Here is a 16,442-nt window from a genome sequence, read left to right on the forward strand (position 1 = left end):
TCCAGCTCACTGAAATTAACTTTCTATTTTCTGTAGGTCTCTGCTATTTTTGTTGAAAAGTCCTCTGTCAGTCTGTTTCTCCTTTGTAGGTAATATGTCTTTGTGCAATTTCACTGGCGACGTTGACCTTGAGCACCTGGCTGACCTGGTGCTTGCCAGGTTTCTCCACTGTAAAGTTACTTTCCCCCCTTTTGATAGAGCACTCTTTGGAAGCAAGACTCTAAGTATAGCCCACACTTAAGGGGTAAGGAGTTAAGCTTTACCTCCTTGAGGGGGTATCTACCTAAATTATTTGGAATTCTTCAGTGCAAGAGATTTGTCTATTCTCCCCCATTAGTTTTTTTTCCAGTTGTTTCTATCCATATGGACTTATGGATATTTATTTTATAAATATAACTTTAGATTGTAGTTCAGTACTACATGATTTGGTTTGTTTTTCTTGCCCAAATTATTCCAACTTTGAGTTAGTAGCTCCTTCAGGTTGTCTCTTGTGTTCCTTTGACATATTCCCATCATTTTTTTTTCGCATTTCCGTACTTTCTGGTACTTCAAGATGCTCCAGGCTCACCTTGTATTTTTCCTGCCCCTATCCTAGAAACAACCATTCTCCAAGGAGGCCTGATTCCTTTTATTGGAGGATGGTATTGGAAACAAAGAAGGGTCACTTTTTATAGTTTTTTCTTCTTGCAGATATTTTCAATCATGTCTTTTATTTCTTTAAATAAAGTAAGCATTGTTTCCAATTAATCTTTGTCTGAAGTTTTGGAAGCCTGATTCTGTACTCTGTTGTTTCAACTGGTTCCCACTCATGATGACTTGTTCCCTTCTATCTTTTTCTATTTTTACTTTATACTGATTACTGTACTTGAAAATTTATTTTGAAGATTCACTGAAGCCTAGGATGAAGCTGCTTTCCTCCAAAAAAAAAGTTTTCCATTTGCTTTTTCTTCTTGGGATAGCTCCAATCTGGAACCACTTTACGTCAGGTACACAGCTCTAATTTCCCAGAACTACTCAGGCAATGTGAACCTGAGCTGCAAGTTCATGGTCACAACTTTGCAGGGAAGGAATTTTTTTCCTGCTTTGAGTATTACGAAGCCAGTGGGGTCCTGGCTTAACATGGGAAAGGCCTCCTATTACTTTCTCTACCTTGGGTTGTTTTATGTCCAGATTTCCCCATTAAGCTGCTAAAATTGAAGCACAAGTGTTCCTTATTAGCAAATCCCTTGGGATAAAAGTGATTCTGGCCTTTGGAACTGTTTCTTCCTATAGACTCCTGCTTTTCTCTTGGATTTTGGCCTGGTATTTCCTTACTTTTTCATTAGCTTTTAAATACTCTTGAGATTTGAAAGAAATTATCCATGTGTTTAGTTGTTTGTCAGTTACCCATATTTTTAGTTGATTGGTACGAATAATACAGCCCATCCTTCCTGGAAATAGCTTTTTCAATCTAGGGACTCTGTCTTTCCTCAGTCCTGGAAAATTCTCAGACATTATCTCCTTAAATATTGCCACTTCTGGTTCTTTCTGGTTTCACTCTCTGGAACTTTCATTAAATATGTTTTGGTGGCTCTCAATCTACCTCCTAGCTCTTAATTACTTTTCCATATTTAAATCTTTTTATCACCGTGCTGCCTCTGAGTGATTTCCTCAGCTGTCTCCTAAATCACGAATTCACTTTTTGCCCCCATTCTCTTGTTTAGCTCATTATGTGGGGCATTTGTCATTTGGTTCTCAGATTCATTCCCCATCCACCTGTGCTCGGTTCCATCTGTATTGCAAGGACCTTCGTATCCCATGATCCCCTCTTGCATATTTCTCTCCCTCTGTCTCGGCTTTGGGCAGCATCTCTGTAATACTGGGTCTCCTCTTTGCCTCTACTTCCTGCCAGATGGCCATACCCTCCGTGGCCACAGCTCCTGCTTCTGTTTCCCATGAGAGGGCTCTGGATGCTGGGTTCTGCTAACCCAGCCTCCTTCTGTTGTCCCTTCAGCCACACGGGCTGGTAGCAGCTTCCTGCTATTTTTAATCTCCGGGATGCCTCACCAGCCCCTCCTGTTCTCTCAGTTCCTCCATCACCTCTGTAGTGAATTCCTTATATTAAGTTCCCTCTGTTCAGGGGTTTTTCTTTTCTTGACTGGACCTTGACTAATACACCATCTCAAGTGTATTTGTATGTTGTTTTTAAACTTCCAAGATTCCCATGTGTTCTTGATTCATAGCCACCTGCTTTTGTTTGTTGATTTTAAATACACTTATTTTCAAATCCTTTCCAAAGTGTTCTGTTATTTTTACTTTCCTTTATATGACTGCTCGTAGATGTTGGCTTCCTTTTGTGGTGTTAGGTTTCATTGGGGCCTTTATTTTATTTTTTTTGGAATGCTCATTGTCCTGGAGGCTTTTCTTCTCTCCCACTCACTGTCCCTGGAAAGTGTTTTTATGATTGCTTCAGCCCAGTGTCTTAAGGACAAAAGTCAGTGGCTCGGGGCTTTTGCTCTGTGGGCATTTCATAGTTCCAAAGCTGGAGCACACACAGAATGGATACCTGCTGACTGATGGTGCAGATCTCTCTGCTTCCTTGCTCTATCGCAGACAGTTTGTTACTAGCTCCACTCCCCGGTGCGTCGGTAGGACTTGTTCCCCTTCACATACAGCTCGGGGGACCATGAGCTCCGTGCGTCAGTTTCCCTCCTGGGAATGGGGGTCGTGGTGGTTCCTTACTCCTTGGTTGGATCTGAAGTTCCAGACTTGTGGTCAAAAGGTACAAACTTCCAGTTATAAAATAAATGAGTACTAGGGATGTCATGTACCACATGGTGACCACAGTTGACATTGCTGTGTGGGATATTTGAAAGTTGGTAAGAGAGTAGATCCTAAAAGTTCTCATGACAAGAAAAAACACATTTTTCTTCTTTTTTTTTTTTTTGTATCTATATGAGCTGATGGATGTTAACTAAACTTATTGTGGTAATCATTTCACAATATATGTAGGTCAAGCCATTATGCTGTACACTTTAAACTTACACAGTGCTGTATGTTAATTATATCTGAATAAAATGGAAAAAAAAGAAAATAAAAAAATCAAGACGAAACAAAACCAAAAAGATATTCGAGACTTCACTGTCTGGGTCCGGTCCTTCCTGGCCTCTTGGAGCCCACGTGTTAAGCTTGCACTTACTGCTGTGGTTTTCCACTTCCCTTCCGGGCCATAATTTAAAATATCACGTCCCTGAGTATTTTTTGAAACGCTATATCTACCATGTTTACATTTTTGAAACAGAGCGAGGGAAGTTTGTGAAATATTTGCCCTGAGTCAACACAATGTTTAACCACAATGTAGTCTAAAGCCTTGTTGCTCAAAGTGCCTTCTGTGGAGTGTGTTTTAATGTTTATTTATTTGTTTATTTTTCACTGGAGGTACCAGGGCTTGAACCCAGGATCTTGTGCAGGCTAAGCATGTGCTCTACCACCGAGCTAAGCCCACTGCCCCCACCGTGGAGTGTGTTTTAAATGCAGAATCTCAGGCCTCCCTGAGAGCTGCTGCATCAGAAGTGGCTCTTTAACAAAATCCCTGGATAAATCATATACAGATTAAAGTTTGAGAAGTGCTATTCTAAAGGTATAACCAACCTGGACAAAATGACACCCTTACACGCTTTTATTTCCCTAAACCCCACTCCTTTCGTCCTCTCCAACCACTTCCATCTTGAATTTTCATTACAGTTTGATGTGAAAGACCATAATTTGTATAAGCAATAATAATTTAGATTTAGCACATATTTTCCTCCTTGTTGAAGTTCTCGTGGAGCTTTTGATAGGATAATGTTTTTGAGTCCTTGTAATCTGAAAATGGTCTGTACTTTCCCCTCATTCTTTGACAATATGAATGGATATAGAATTCAAAGTTCCAATATATTTTCTCTCAGCACTTTGTAAGTATTACTTATGCATGTTATTTTCCTGCATCCATTAAAAAAAAAGGAAAAACAGAGAAGAAGCCTTTTATCATAAAAAATAATTTTACAGAAAAGTAGAGGGAATGGTATAATGAACCCCCCTGCATTTCTCACTTGACTTCAGCAATTAACAGTATTTTTGTATCCATTTTGCTGACAGGAAATCTCACGTCAATCCTGTTCTCATTTTTTTCAGATCTTTTTGTTCTGCTAGCTTTTAGGGAACTCTTCATCCTTCTTGTTCTGAAAATATGCTACAGTGTCTAGATATGCTTTTTTTTTTTTAAACAAACACTGATTAGCACTCAGAGGTCTTTCTCAATGTAAGGTCTTGTGTTTGGGTTCAATTCTGGGAATTTCTTGACTATTCTTATCTTTTGAATGTTGCTTTGATTATCTCCTTTCAGAAATAACTTTTAGAGGAATCTTGTAACTACTGAATCTTTCCTCCATCTGTCTTGACAATTCTTTATTCTTTTCACCCCTTTCTCTCTTTGTCCTGTGTTCTGGGAAAATTTCTCAATGTAACGGCTCAGCTTCCTAATTTACCCTTCAGCTGTGTGCCGTCTGCTAGTCACTGAGATATTCAACAGCTACATTTTTTTAGTGTCTCAGCTTTTAATATTTTGGGGTCACAGTGCTTGGTTGTGGACTTCTGTAGGAAAATTCTCCTGGGTGCGTCCTGAGTGGGGATGGTTTTCCAGCAGGTTTAATTTGCAGAGCGGCTGGCCACACAGGAGCATGGTGGCTGCAGTGTGAGCCCTGGCCTTCCGGTGGTGAGGGCCACCATCTTTCTTACTTGAGGGTCTTAGTTGTAATTGACAGAATCCAATAGCTACTTTAAACAGAAAAGGAATTTTACTTCTACTTTTTATCGAGGGTTGAAATAAAGTACCTAAAGGCACTAATGGATGAAATAAAGTACCTAAAGGCAAAATGGATACAAGGCACAAATACACTATATACATCGATTAACTTTTACATATGTATGCACTTTTATACTCACCACCCAGATCAAAATATAGATTATCCCCAGCCTTCCAGAAGTTCTTTGTGTCTTTTCCCAGTCAGTATTCATCCCACCCTCCCACCAGGGGTAACCATTTCCTGTTTCCATTACCACTGATTAGCTTTTCCTGTTTTTGAACATCACAGAATTGGAATCACACCATGTGTACATGTCTGACTTCCTTTGCTGAGCATAATGTCCATGAAATTCATCCTTGTTGTTGTATATACGTTGCTTGGCCTTTTATATTGCAGGGTAACATTCTATTGGATGAATACATCACAATTTATATATCCATTCTCCTATTGATAGACGTTTGGTTTTTTTCCCAGTTTTTAATTCTGCTGAATAAAGCTTCTATGAGCATTCTCATCTCTGTCTTTGGTGAACATAGCATTCCTTTTCCTTATGTTACAAACCCAGGAAAGAGATTGTCGGGTCATAGACTGGCCTAGGTTTAGCTTTAGTCAATATAAACAATTTTTTCAAAGTTGTTTGTACCAAGTTACATTCCCATCAGCAATGGATGTGACTTCCAGGTGCTCTACATCTTTGCCAATACCTAGTATTATGAGTCTTTTTATTTTTAGCCATTCTGGTGGGTGTGCCATGGTGTCTCATTGTGGTGTTAATTTGCATTTCTCTGATGAGTAATGATATTGAGGACTGTGACAGATTAGATTTTCCAAAGAAAGTTTCTACAACATCTCCCATCCCACATGATCTTACAACGGAGCTGTGACACTCTTCCCATCAGAGATGAAGTCTGTGGCCCCTCCCCTTGCATCCTGTGACTCTGGTGGAAGTGGTAATATGTGACTTCTGAGGGTAGGTCATAAAAGGCATTACAGGCAAATTTCTTTTTATTGCACTTTGCTTTATTGTGCTTTGCAGATGTTGGTTTTTTTTAAAACAAATTCAAGGTTTGTGGCAACCCTGCATTATCAGATGATGGTTAGCAATTTTTTCAGCAATAAAGAATTTTTAAATGAAGATATGTGTATTTTTTAGACACAATGCTATATTGCACACTCAATAGACTATAGTATAGTGTAAACATAACTTTTATATGCCCTAGAAAACCAAAAAATTTGTGTGACTCACTTTTTTTGCAATATTCACTTTATTGTGGTGGTCTGAAACTGAACCCCCAATATCTGCAAGGTGTGCCTGTACCCAGTTCTTTTGGGACACCCTCTTGGAGCCCTGAGCATCCACATAAGGAGTTCAGCTAAGCAGGTCACCGTGCTGTGAAGAAGCCTAAACTAGTCCATACAAAGAGACCATGTGGACAGGTCCTGAGACCACATGAGAAAGATTCCAGCCAGCCCCCAGCTCTAACCACCATTTGGCTGCAACTGCATGAGACACCCCAAACCAGAACCTCCCAGTCAAGATACTCTCCAATACCTGATTGTTGTTTTAAACCAGTGGTTCTCAAGTGGGGAAGATTTTGCCCCCAAGGGAATCTGGCAATGTCTGGAAACCTCATTTTTGGTTGTCACAAGTTGAAGAGGGGGCTGTTCTTCGTGTTTAGTGGGTAGAGACCAGGGATGCTGCTAAACAGCCTACAAGACAAAGGACAGCCCCCCTGCAGCCCCACAAAGAATTATTTGAACGAAATGTGAATTGTGCTGAAGTTGAGAAGCCTTACTTTATTTTTTAAATTTTTTTAAACATTTTTTTATTGAGTTATAGTCATTTTACAATGTTGTGTCAAATTCCAGAATAGAGCACAGTTTTTCAGTTATACATGAACATATGTGTAGTCATTGTCACATTTTTTTTTCCGCTGTGAGCTACTGATAAGCCCTACTTTAAGTCACGTAATTCACTAAGTCTTAGGGTGATTTGTTCCACAGCAAAAGTACTAGAACAAGCATGCAAGCAGAAAGGGAATTTATTAAAGAAAATTAGATCATTCACAGAGCTTGGAGAGGGTCAGTGTGTTGGGCTTAAAGGCTATTCAGCCAGAAGTAATGGTCAAACCACATCACCAGGTGAAGACCACTGGAAACGGACCCACAATTTTTCAGCCATGCTGCTGAGGACCGGATATCAGCACCACCGAATGCTGAAGCCAATACCAGCCTCAGCAGAAAGTGAATTCCCTGTTTCCTGCTTCTTCACATCACTCACTTTTGAATCAAAGTCTTACTCTGACATGTCTGAAAGATGAACCCTAGGTCATGTGTAAACCTATCTGCAACGGAAGCTGGCAAAGCAAGTTTTCTGGCTTCTACCGTGGCGGCAGGACCCAACACAGGAAAGGTGTTCCAGAGATGTTGGAAAGCCCCAACCTTGCCAAAATTCCCTGACATTAGGCTGTTTTAAACTTGTGAACATGATTGATGATGGCTACAGAATAGCACGTGTGATGACCCTACCACAACTTACCGATTGTTTTGTTAACACATTTGGATTATTTCTAGTTTTTTGGGTTAACTTACTTTAAATAATTCTGTGATATTATCAGACCTTTGGTCTGCAAATTTTACTTTAGCAATTCCTTTTAATCCCAGAGAAATAACCCCCCTCCAGTTTACTGTACAGAGGTACTTACTGCTTTATTATCTATAATTACTGAAAACTGGAACTAGCTCATGCATCTAAAACCATGGAACAATGGGCTAATTTGTGGTACAACAAACTTTTAAGATTTCCCAGGGTGGTATTAATTCCAAATATTAGGCCACACTGTCTCCATCTGTTTGTTTGTGCTCGATAACACCACGCATCCAGTTTACTTTGAAAAATGTAGTCACTGTGACTCTGTAATTTTCTTATAATGGAATTTTACAATCAAAAGAATGACTTTATGTTCTATTGGGCGAATACATAGAAAGTGGGCACAAAATGTTTTATGGAAAAAAACAAAATACAGGAGTCTCAATATAGTCATTACAGCCACATAAGATTCATGTTTGCATAATGTGAAGGGTCATAAGAAGGTTGCCTTTTGTTTTGGGTTTGCAAAGTTGTTGAAATCTAGAAAAATAAAAGGAAATTCCCCAGTGTTTATATTAACCTTCCAGCATCTGAAGAGCTTGCCCAATAGGTGGCACTACTGGATAAGAGCAGATAGAAACTTCCAGGCTGCCTTTCAGTGGTGTTTCTCAAACTTCATTTTGCACCAGAATGATCTGGTTAAAACCCAGCTGGCTGGGACCTTCCTTCGGAGGCTTTGATGGAGTAGGACTCATATATGGCCTGAGAATTTGCATTTTTAACAATTTCCCAGGTGAAACTGACTCTGCTAGTCCGGGGACCACCCTCGAGAACCGCTGCCTTTGCGTGGAGCTCCTGGGAGTGCAGAAAAGTTCCAGTCGGCTTCCTCTCTCTTCTCATAGCGGTCCCCTGGTTCAGCTCACTGCTGTGAACACCCTGTGTCCACAGAGGAGTAGGCGGCCACTCAGAGGTGGGGGGCCCTCTACATCCCGTCTTCCCTTTGAAAGGAGCAAAAGGGTAAAACGGAGGGAAGGCTCTTCATCTGCTGCTTTCCAGAGGCACCGAAAGACCTCACACTGGGGTCCAACACTGGCCAACGTGGAGGATTGCTGGCCTCCTCGGTTGCTACTTGATGAACAGGAGGGGTACCTCCTGTCCTGCAGCAGGCATCTTGGGGTCCTTTGTACCCTCTTTTCCCCCACCTCGCTTCTGTGAACACTGATCTTACTCTGAACCTCAGCCTTCGGGTTAGCTCATGCCAGGCTTTGTGTATCTTGTGCTCTAACTACTGACTAAAGAACTCTCCCTGCAACTCACAGAAATGCAAGCAAAATTCAGCACTGTGTTTTTAAAAAACCCTCTCCTCAAACTTTCAACCTCTCCTCCCCCTATTTTCAGTCCCTTGGCTGAGCCTGACCTTGCTCCCTACTTTACTAAGAACATGGAAAGAATTAGAAATTCCACAAGTTCCCAGCACCACAGCTACCCTCCCCCCTGCATCTGGACCCATCTACTCTACTTCCTCTCCAATAAGATGGATGACTTGATGCGCCTGGCCAAGCGCAGTCCCTCCACCTGTGCATTAGATCCCATCCCCTCTCAAGGTCACGGCTGTGGCAATCCTTCTCTCTCTTGTGCATCACCAATTTCCCCCTGTTTACTGGACCGTTCCCAACAGCATACACGTGTACTGTTATTTCTTCTGTATTAGATAAGAGACTTGCTTCTGTTCACTGTCTCCAATTTCTCTGCTTTTCTCCTCAAATGAGCCCACCCAGTCAGGTTTTGTCCCCATCTCCCTACCAAAACTGCCCTAGTCAGAAGTGACCCCACATGGCTAAGTCCAATGGTCACGTCTCAGTCTTCAGTGTGATGGTCACTTTCTCAAAACACTTTTCTCCTTGGCTCCCACAATACCCTGCTCACCTCTAATCTTCTCTTGTTGATCACTCTTCTAAAAATTAAAAAAAATTTATTGAAGTATAGTTTACACTGTTGTGTCAATTTCTAGTGTACAGCATAATGTTTCAGTTATACATATACACATATATATTCCTTTTCATATTCTTTTTCATTATAGGTTACTACAAGATATTGGATATAGTTGCCTGTGCTATACAGAAGAAACTTGTTTATTTTTTTAATCTCTCTTTCTCATCCGTTTTGCTGGTTTCTCCTCATCTTCCCTACTTCCAAGTGCTGAAGTGCCTGGTTGTTCAATCCTTAGAACTTTTTGAATCTACTCTCACTTTCTGGGTGATCTCAGTTAATGTCTCAGAGTCTTAAACATCACCTATACGTTGATAACTCTCCAATTTCTCTCTCCAGCCTGGACCTCACTCCCAAACACCAGACCTGTACATCCAACTGCCTGCATGGCATCTCCACTTCCATATGTGTTAGGCAACCCCATTATCTGTCCCAAATATCCTGACACTACTCCGAGCTACTCCTGCAAACTTCACTACCTCAGTTAATGGCAGACCTACTGGTTCAAAGCCAAAAGCCGCAGTGTCTTCCTAAATTCTTTTCTTCTTACAACTCATGTCCTGGCTGTCAGCAAATCTTTGCTCCATCTTCAAGCTATATCCAGAATTCAGCTGCTTCTCCTGCTACCACACTGATCCCCGCCACCAGCATCTCTCACCCAGATTATTGAAATAGGCTCCCAAAGTGCCCTCTTCACTTCTGTTCTTGCCCAACTGCATTCTCAATAAAGCAGCCAGTCATCTCGTGAAAATCGACGTCAGAGCAGGTCATTCGTTTGTTGACACCCTTCCCTCCATTTTATCCAGAATAACACCCAAGTCCCTGTGAAGACCTCCTAGGTCGCACGCGCTCTGCCGCCTGGGATTCGGACCCCGGCTCCAGTACTCCTCCCCTGTTCACTCGACTCCAGCAGCGCGCCCGCCATCCTCCACTTCAAGGCCTTTGAACGTGCTTCTTGCTGTACCTTGATTTCTCTTTCCTGGATATTTAATTGCGTGGCTCCTTCTTTCAATTTCTGAAAATTTTCTCAAAAGCCCCCTTCTCAGTGGGCTTTGAACAAAGCAGATTACCCTTCATAATGTGGGTGCATTGGTTCACAAACCGGCCCCTGTACACTAAAGAAGGAGACGGCCACTTCAGATTGGTAGGTGGCAGGTTTAAGTGGCAAGGAAGCGTATCCACGAGGCTTGTGTTGGGCACCACGAGACGAGTAGCTCTCTGTACCTGCCCGTCAGGATCTTAAAAGTCTATACAGAGGACTTAACGGGGTTCAGCCATGAACATCGTCTAGATGGTCTCAACCCACCTGACTCAAGGCTGTGCCCTTGAAACCAGCTCCTAGGGTGAGAACAGTGGGCAGAAGACACATTCCAAGGACAGTGAACGGGGAGAGGAGCCTCTGATTGCCCGAGTCTAGCTCGAGAGTCAGCCAGTGATCACGTGCTCCCCCTGCCCTCCTCCAACAAGGTGGGCCTCATTCAGTTAATGGAAGCCCTTAAGTGAAAAAGACTAAGGTCCCCCCCCCCCCCGGAAGAAGGAATTCTGCCTCCAGACTGACTTCGGACTCAAGACTGCAACATCAGCTCTTCCCTGGGTCTCCAGCCTGCTGGCCTGCCTGCACCTTTGACTTGCCAGCCCCCGAAATCACGTGAGACAATTTCTTACACATTCTCTCTGTCTCTCACTCTTTCTCTATCATGTCGGCTCTGTTTCTCTGGAGAACCTTGACTAATACAGATTTGGGTTCCTTGGCCAACTTATTTAGAATTTTAATATCCATCCCCTAACATTCTGTTCCCCCTTCCCTGCTTTATTTTTTCTTCTTAGCATATATCAGTATCACAGTTACTACATACTTTACTCATTTATCTTGTCTATTGTCTGCAAATGACTAGGATGTAAACTATTAGGAAATACATCCATTTGGGGATTCTGGAGGGTATATGATGAAAAGAGCGGTTACATTTTGTTATATGTCTACTACATAGCTGGTGCTAAATAAATATTTGTTAAACAAACAAGTGAATAAATCAGTATATGAATGATTGATTGATTGGATAAGTGAATGGCTGATAGTGAAGTTGCCCCCTAAAAGGGCCCCCACTCAAGCCTACAAAGATTTCAACAATTTAGGGGCATGAAAAATGCACAGTATTGATGCTGGACTGAGAGGGTGTGCTGTTTGGGCAGGGCAGGTGTAACCCGCAACTTGTAATCTTAACAGGCTGCACTTAACCAGCATATACCTGTGCTCCGGGCACAGTCCTAAGCACTTATTAACTCTCTTAATCTCCATAACAACTCTAAGTGATAAGAACTGTTGTCATCCACATCAGCCCCAATTGCCTGAGCTCACCCAGCCAATACTGACCGAGAGGACTGAACCACGGCAGCCCGGGGCCCCTTGCTCTTAACCATGACTCTGCAGGGAGAAGGTGTCATCAGTGCATCACTGGCTGAAAGTCAAGGTGGGCAGAGATGCTGAGGATCTTGATTTTTTTTTTTTTTTTTTTTTGCATAGGAGTTGACTAGTGGATAGTAAATTGGCCAACCAGGCAATTAAATATTTTCTGAGTACCCACTATGTGTTTGAGAGGAGGGAATAAGCATTTATTCAAAGCAGTTTACTGGCCCCTTCTATGCACTAGACTCCGCTGATAATCAAAAGCGAGCAACACCAGATCCCTGACTCAATGAACTTCCGCTCTAGTTTGGAAGACAGAATCTACACCAACGACACAGATAATGGTGCAAGATAGCGGTCATATTGGAGACATCCCAGCAAAATGTAACATCCGCTTCCCTGTGACGTGGTGAGTTCAGAAGTGATGGGTGTGGCAGGTGGAGGTGGCAGGATTGGTCAGGGTGCGTGGGATGAGGGGGCCTGGGCCGGCTTCAGTCAGGAGCAGGTGGAGGGGCCAGTTGCCTGGGGGCAGTCTTTCTTTGAGCCAGTGTCCTAGACTAAAGCAAGAAAGGCAGCTAGGGCCAAAGTGAAGTTACTCTGGACTATGATCACTCCTTCCAGGCCAGAGCAAGGAAAATTTTGCAGTTTTTTTGGGGGGGGCTTTTGTATGTATCTTTTTTCAAGGGGCATCGTGGCATTATAGGAGGCCCACTGGACTAAGGGTCAAAATAGCCGACATCAGAGCTTCTGCGCTGATTAACTATGTGACATTGGGCAGTTCACTGGGCTTCACTGAGCCTCAGTTTCTCATCTGATAAATGGGGAGAATAATGTCAACTACTACCTTCTGGAACTTTTGTGAGGACCACAGGGGATGATGCTTGTGAAAACACATCATAAATGCAAAGTTCCACACAGCTTCCAGGGCTCCCTGTTCTCCCTGTAACCAGCCTGAACTCCTCCACAAACTTTAGAGTCTAAGTGTGCCACATCTCTTCTATGCTTCCAAATGCAATTAAGAGAGACCACAATTAATTCAGGACCACTGGTGCCAGGTGGACAGGAAATCCAGCATCAACTTCTCAGGCTCCCCCACGGCCCTCTGGGCGGTCTGAGAACACTGTGGGCCTCACACAGTCCAAATGGAAAATCCCAGCTGGCTGGCTGTTGCCTGGCGCTGGTGTCGCTGCAGTGGGACGTGCTGCCTGCCGGTGTCACAATTACATCCGTCTTCCATGGCGCCTGCCAGTGCTGCTCATTCCCCGGCCAGTGTGCTGCTCTCCCTTGGTGACTGGGTCAGCTGAGCGCTCCGTTCATGGCCCGGGCTGTCATAGGCCACAGTGCTTAGTGTCCCATCCCATCAGCCACGCAAATTGGTCCTCTCCAGTGTCCGGGGGCCCCAGAAGTGCTGGGCCCGGGCTGGCCCAGATGTTCATGCTTTGTGAAACTCACAACTCTTGCCCTTTTTCCAGTCTTGAGGATCACCGTGACACCAGAGGGCTCCTCCTATGTCCCCAAAGACATCAGAGGGGTCGCACCCTCTCAAGACCTTCACATTGTCTGCTGCATTTCCCTCCCCCGGGTCCCCTGCACCAGACAGTTTCGCTCCTTGGACCCTTAAACACAAGAAACTAATTACACCATTCTCTGGACACCAGTGCTTAGTTTCCTCCAATAAGACTCAGCCTTTCAAAGCGCAGTAAGCTTATTTCTATCACACAGCCTCCCTCCCTGTTTCGAGAATTATCTTCCTGAAGGTGGCTTAGGTAACTAGATGACTGAGTCCCAAACTCGTTTATCCTCTTATAGGACATTGTGAGAGATATATATATATATACACACATACACACACATACATACATATAATATATAATATATAAAAATATAAAAGAATATAAATTTTTCCCCTGTTCTCTCGCCTCCCTCCCAGAGGTAACGGTATTTCCTCTGACATTCTGTGATCTTCCACAGATTTTGCTGTAGCTTTTCTTATAACAAAAGCAGACCCCACTAAGAACCTGGTGTGAATTAACTTCATTTGTTACCCCTTCTCCAAGACCAGTGATATTTCAGAATTTGACTCCAAAGGGAAAATTAATTTTCCACAGGGCTAAAGCATAAGCTTTAAGTATTCATATATTGTACACACACACAAAAATAACAGCTTTATTGAGATCTAATTCACACGGCATTCAATTTACCCATTCAAAGTGTACACAGTTCACTGGTTTTTAGTATATTCACAGATACGTGAAACCATCACTACAGTCACCTCAGAAAGAAACCCTATATTCTTTGGTTATCAGCCCCCTACCCCTCCATCCTTCCCAGCCCTCAGCAACAACTAATATTTCTGTTTTAGTAGATGGATCTATTCTGGGTATTTCGTATAAATGGAATCTTACAATATGTGGTCCTTTGTGGCTGATTTGTTTCCCTTGGCATCATATTTTGAAGGTTCATCTACCTTGTGGCATATACCATTGCTTCCTTCCTTTTTACAGCCAAATAATATTCCATAGTATGGATAGATCACATTTATCTGTTGGTGGGCATTTGAGGTGTTTCCACCTTCTGGCTCTTATGAATGGTACTGCTGTGAGCATTGGTTTTCATCGTACGGCATACATTTTAACCCTTTAAATGAAGAGCTTTAACATACTCTGCCAAACTCCATGTTCACAAACGGTGTGAGAAGTCATTTATTGTCCGCTCCATGGCTCAGAGTCTCATGATTCTGGGTCCGTATCTCTGCCTCTTCCAGCTAATGTTCTGCTGTTTTCTGTGAAACTGGATCACAAAATTTGTCAGACTTATGTATAAATATAGCATTGATAAGCATTTAGCTCAACAAATCTTTGTTAAATAAATGAAAGAGTAAGTGTATGGTGTGTTCGATGGTCTCTTAGGTCTTCTCATGGTGCAATGTCCTGACAGTAATTTCAGTGGCTCTGGGGGCCTCTTCTGTCTCTGCCAAGGACAGCTGTGTTACAGAAAGTTGAGGTTGCCAGGAGAGCAGCTTTCAGAAAAACACAGCATTGCAGTATCCATTGTTTTGCAAAAGGAAGATGTGTTTAAAAAAAATTGAAAAGGCAGTTTTGGACTGGGAATCTGAGACCAGGATTCTGCAGACCAGCCAAGAGCTGTGTGTGACCTTTGGAAGTTAACCACCTCTCTGGGCCTCTGTTTTCTGGCTTTCAGGAAAGTAAGATTGAATGAATGGTTCTGAACTATTTTTCAGTTTGCAAACGTCTTTGAAATTCTAACGAAAGAAATGAAGTCTCTCTCCTTAGTAATGCATAACTAACTGCACAAAAATCTGTGTCTGGTTTTCATGGTCTCTCTGGAACGCATCCCTAGACGCCAAAATTAAGACCCTAATATCATGCCCCAGACGATCACTGTGGTCACTTCCAGTGTTGAGTGGTGGAAATTTCAGAAATTTTAATGCTTGATTTAGGGAAAATTTCAAGAGTGTAGAGTCATTCCCAGAACCCTTAAACTGTAGGACCTCAGGAAACTGTTCAGAAACCCTGTCCTACATATGTTGTTTTAAGTTTAAAATGTGAAGTTTCCCTACTGTGAGCTCAGTTACAACTGTTGATTCTTTGAGGTAATTTTTACATAATAAAGAAGAATGTGTAGCATATTATTAAATGGTGATTCTAGAATCATCTAGTCCACATATTGTACCTAAAAAAACCCTAAAATGATTAATTTCCCACAGGCTTCTCGGTTCCTCGTCCATCCATCCATCCCTCCATCCCAACCGCTGTTGCTATCCCTCCCATGGTCCCCAAAGCTTCAAACTCAATCTTAAGCCACTATGAGCACCTTTCCAGGCTCACAGATCCAGTACTCCCTGAGATTTTTATGGTGCCCCTACCCACTGGGCCCCCAGATGTAGCCTCACCGATTTGGCAAGCCGATTGATTTGGCAATCAAATTTTACCAACAGAACCACTCAAGTGGCCTTGATCTCAACTCACATGGCACCTTCAGCTCTGGGAACAGTGCTCCTTGAAAGCTAGCAAGAGTCATTTCCAAGACCGACCAGGAGAATCCGATGTATTTAAGGCAGACTCAAGAACGGCAGTAGATGAATCTGGCCCTTACACGTCTGGACTCCAACCAGCAAACAGAAGCCACAGCCCCTCTCTTTGGACCATGGGAGTGAAGACAAGAAAACAGAGTAACTGCAGAGAAGTAAGTACCTGAGACTGGAGCAATTCCTCTGTAACAGGCATTAATCAAGGCCACGTTAGAATGGAATAATGTGGAATTCAATAGAAATGTACATTACGTCCATTGGGAGCCAGATGACTTCATCACAGCTAATGTTATTACAATTAAAAGGAATTAATGATTCACTTTTTAGTTACTTTCTTCCCTTCCCTCAACACCTTTTCTTTGGCTTTAACAAACTGGTCTGGAGCCAACTGCAACATCAGTTTAGTAATGATTTTAAGCACCATTTATGCTGCTATCATGGCAATTTAAATTGTCACTTTCTATTAAAAGGTCTACCTCAGAATGGTTTTAAGTGGAAGTGTTCCACACTTGACAGTGCAATTAAACAAGAAAAAAAATACCTTTCTTGGGATGTCAGTGCAAACGCATTTTAAATAGTGGTTCA

The sequence above is a fragment of the Camelus bactrianus genome, chromosome X (genome assembly GCF_048773025.1).
Source record: "Camelus bactrianus isolate YW-2024 breed Bactrian camel chromosome X, ASM4877302v1, whole genome shotgun sequence".
In the NCBI taxonomy this organism is placed as follows: domain Eukaryota; kingdom Metazoa; phylum Chordata; class Mammalia; order Artiodactyla; family Camelidae; genus Camelus; species Camelus bactrianus.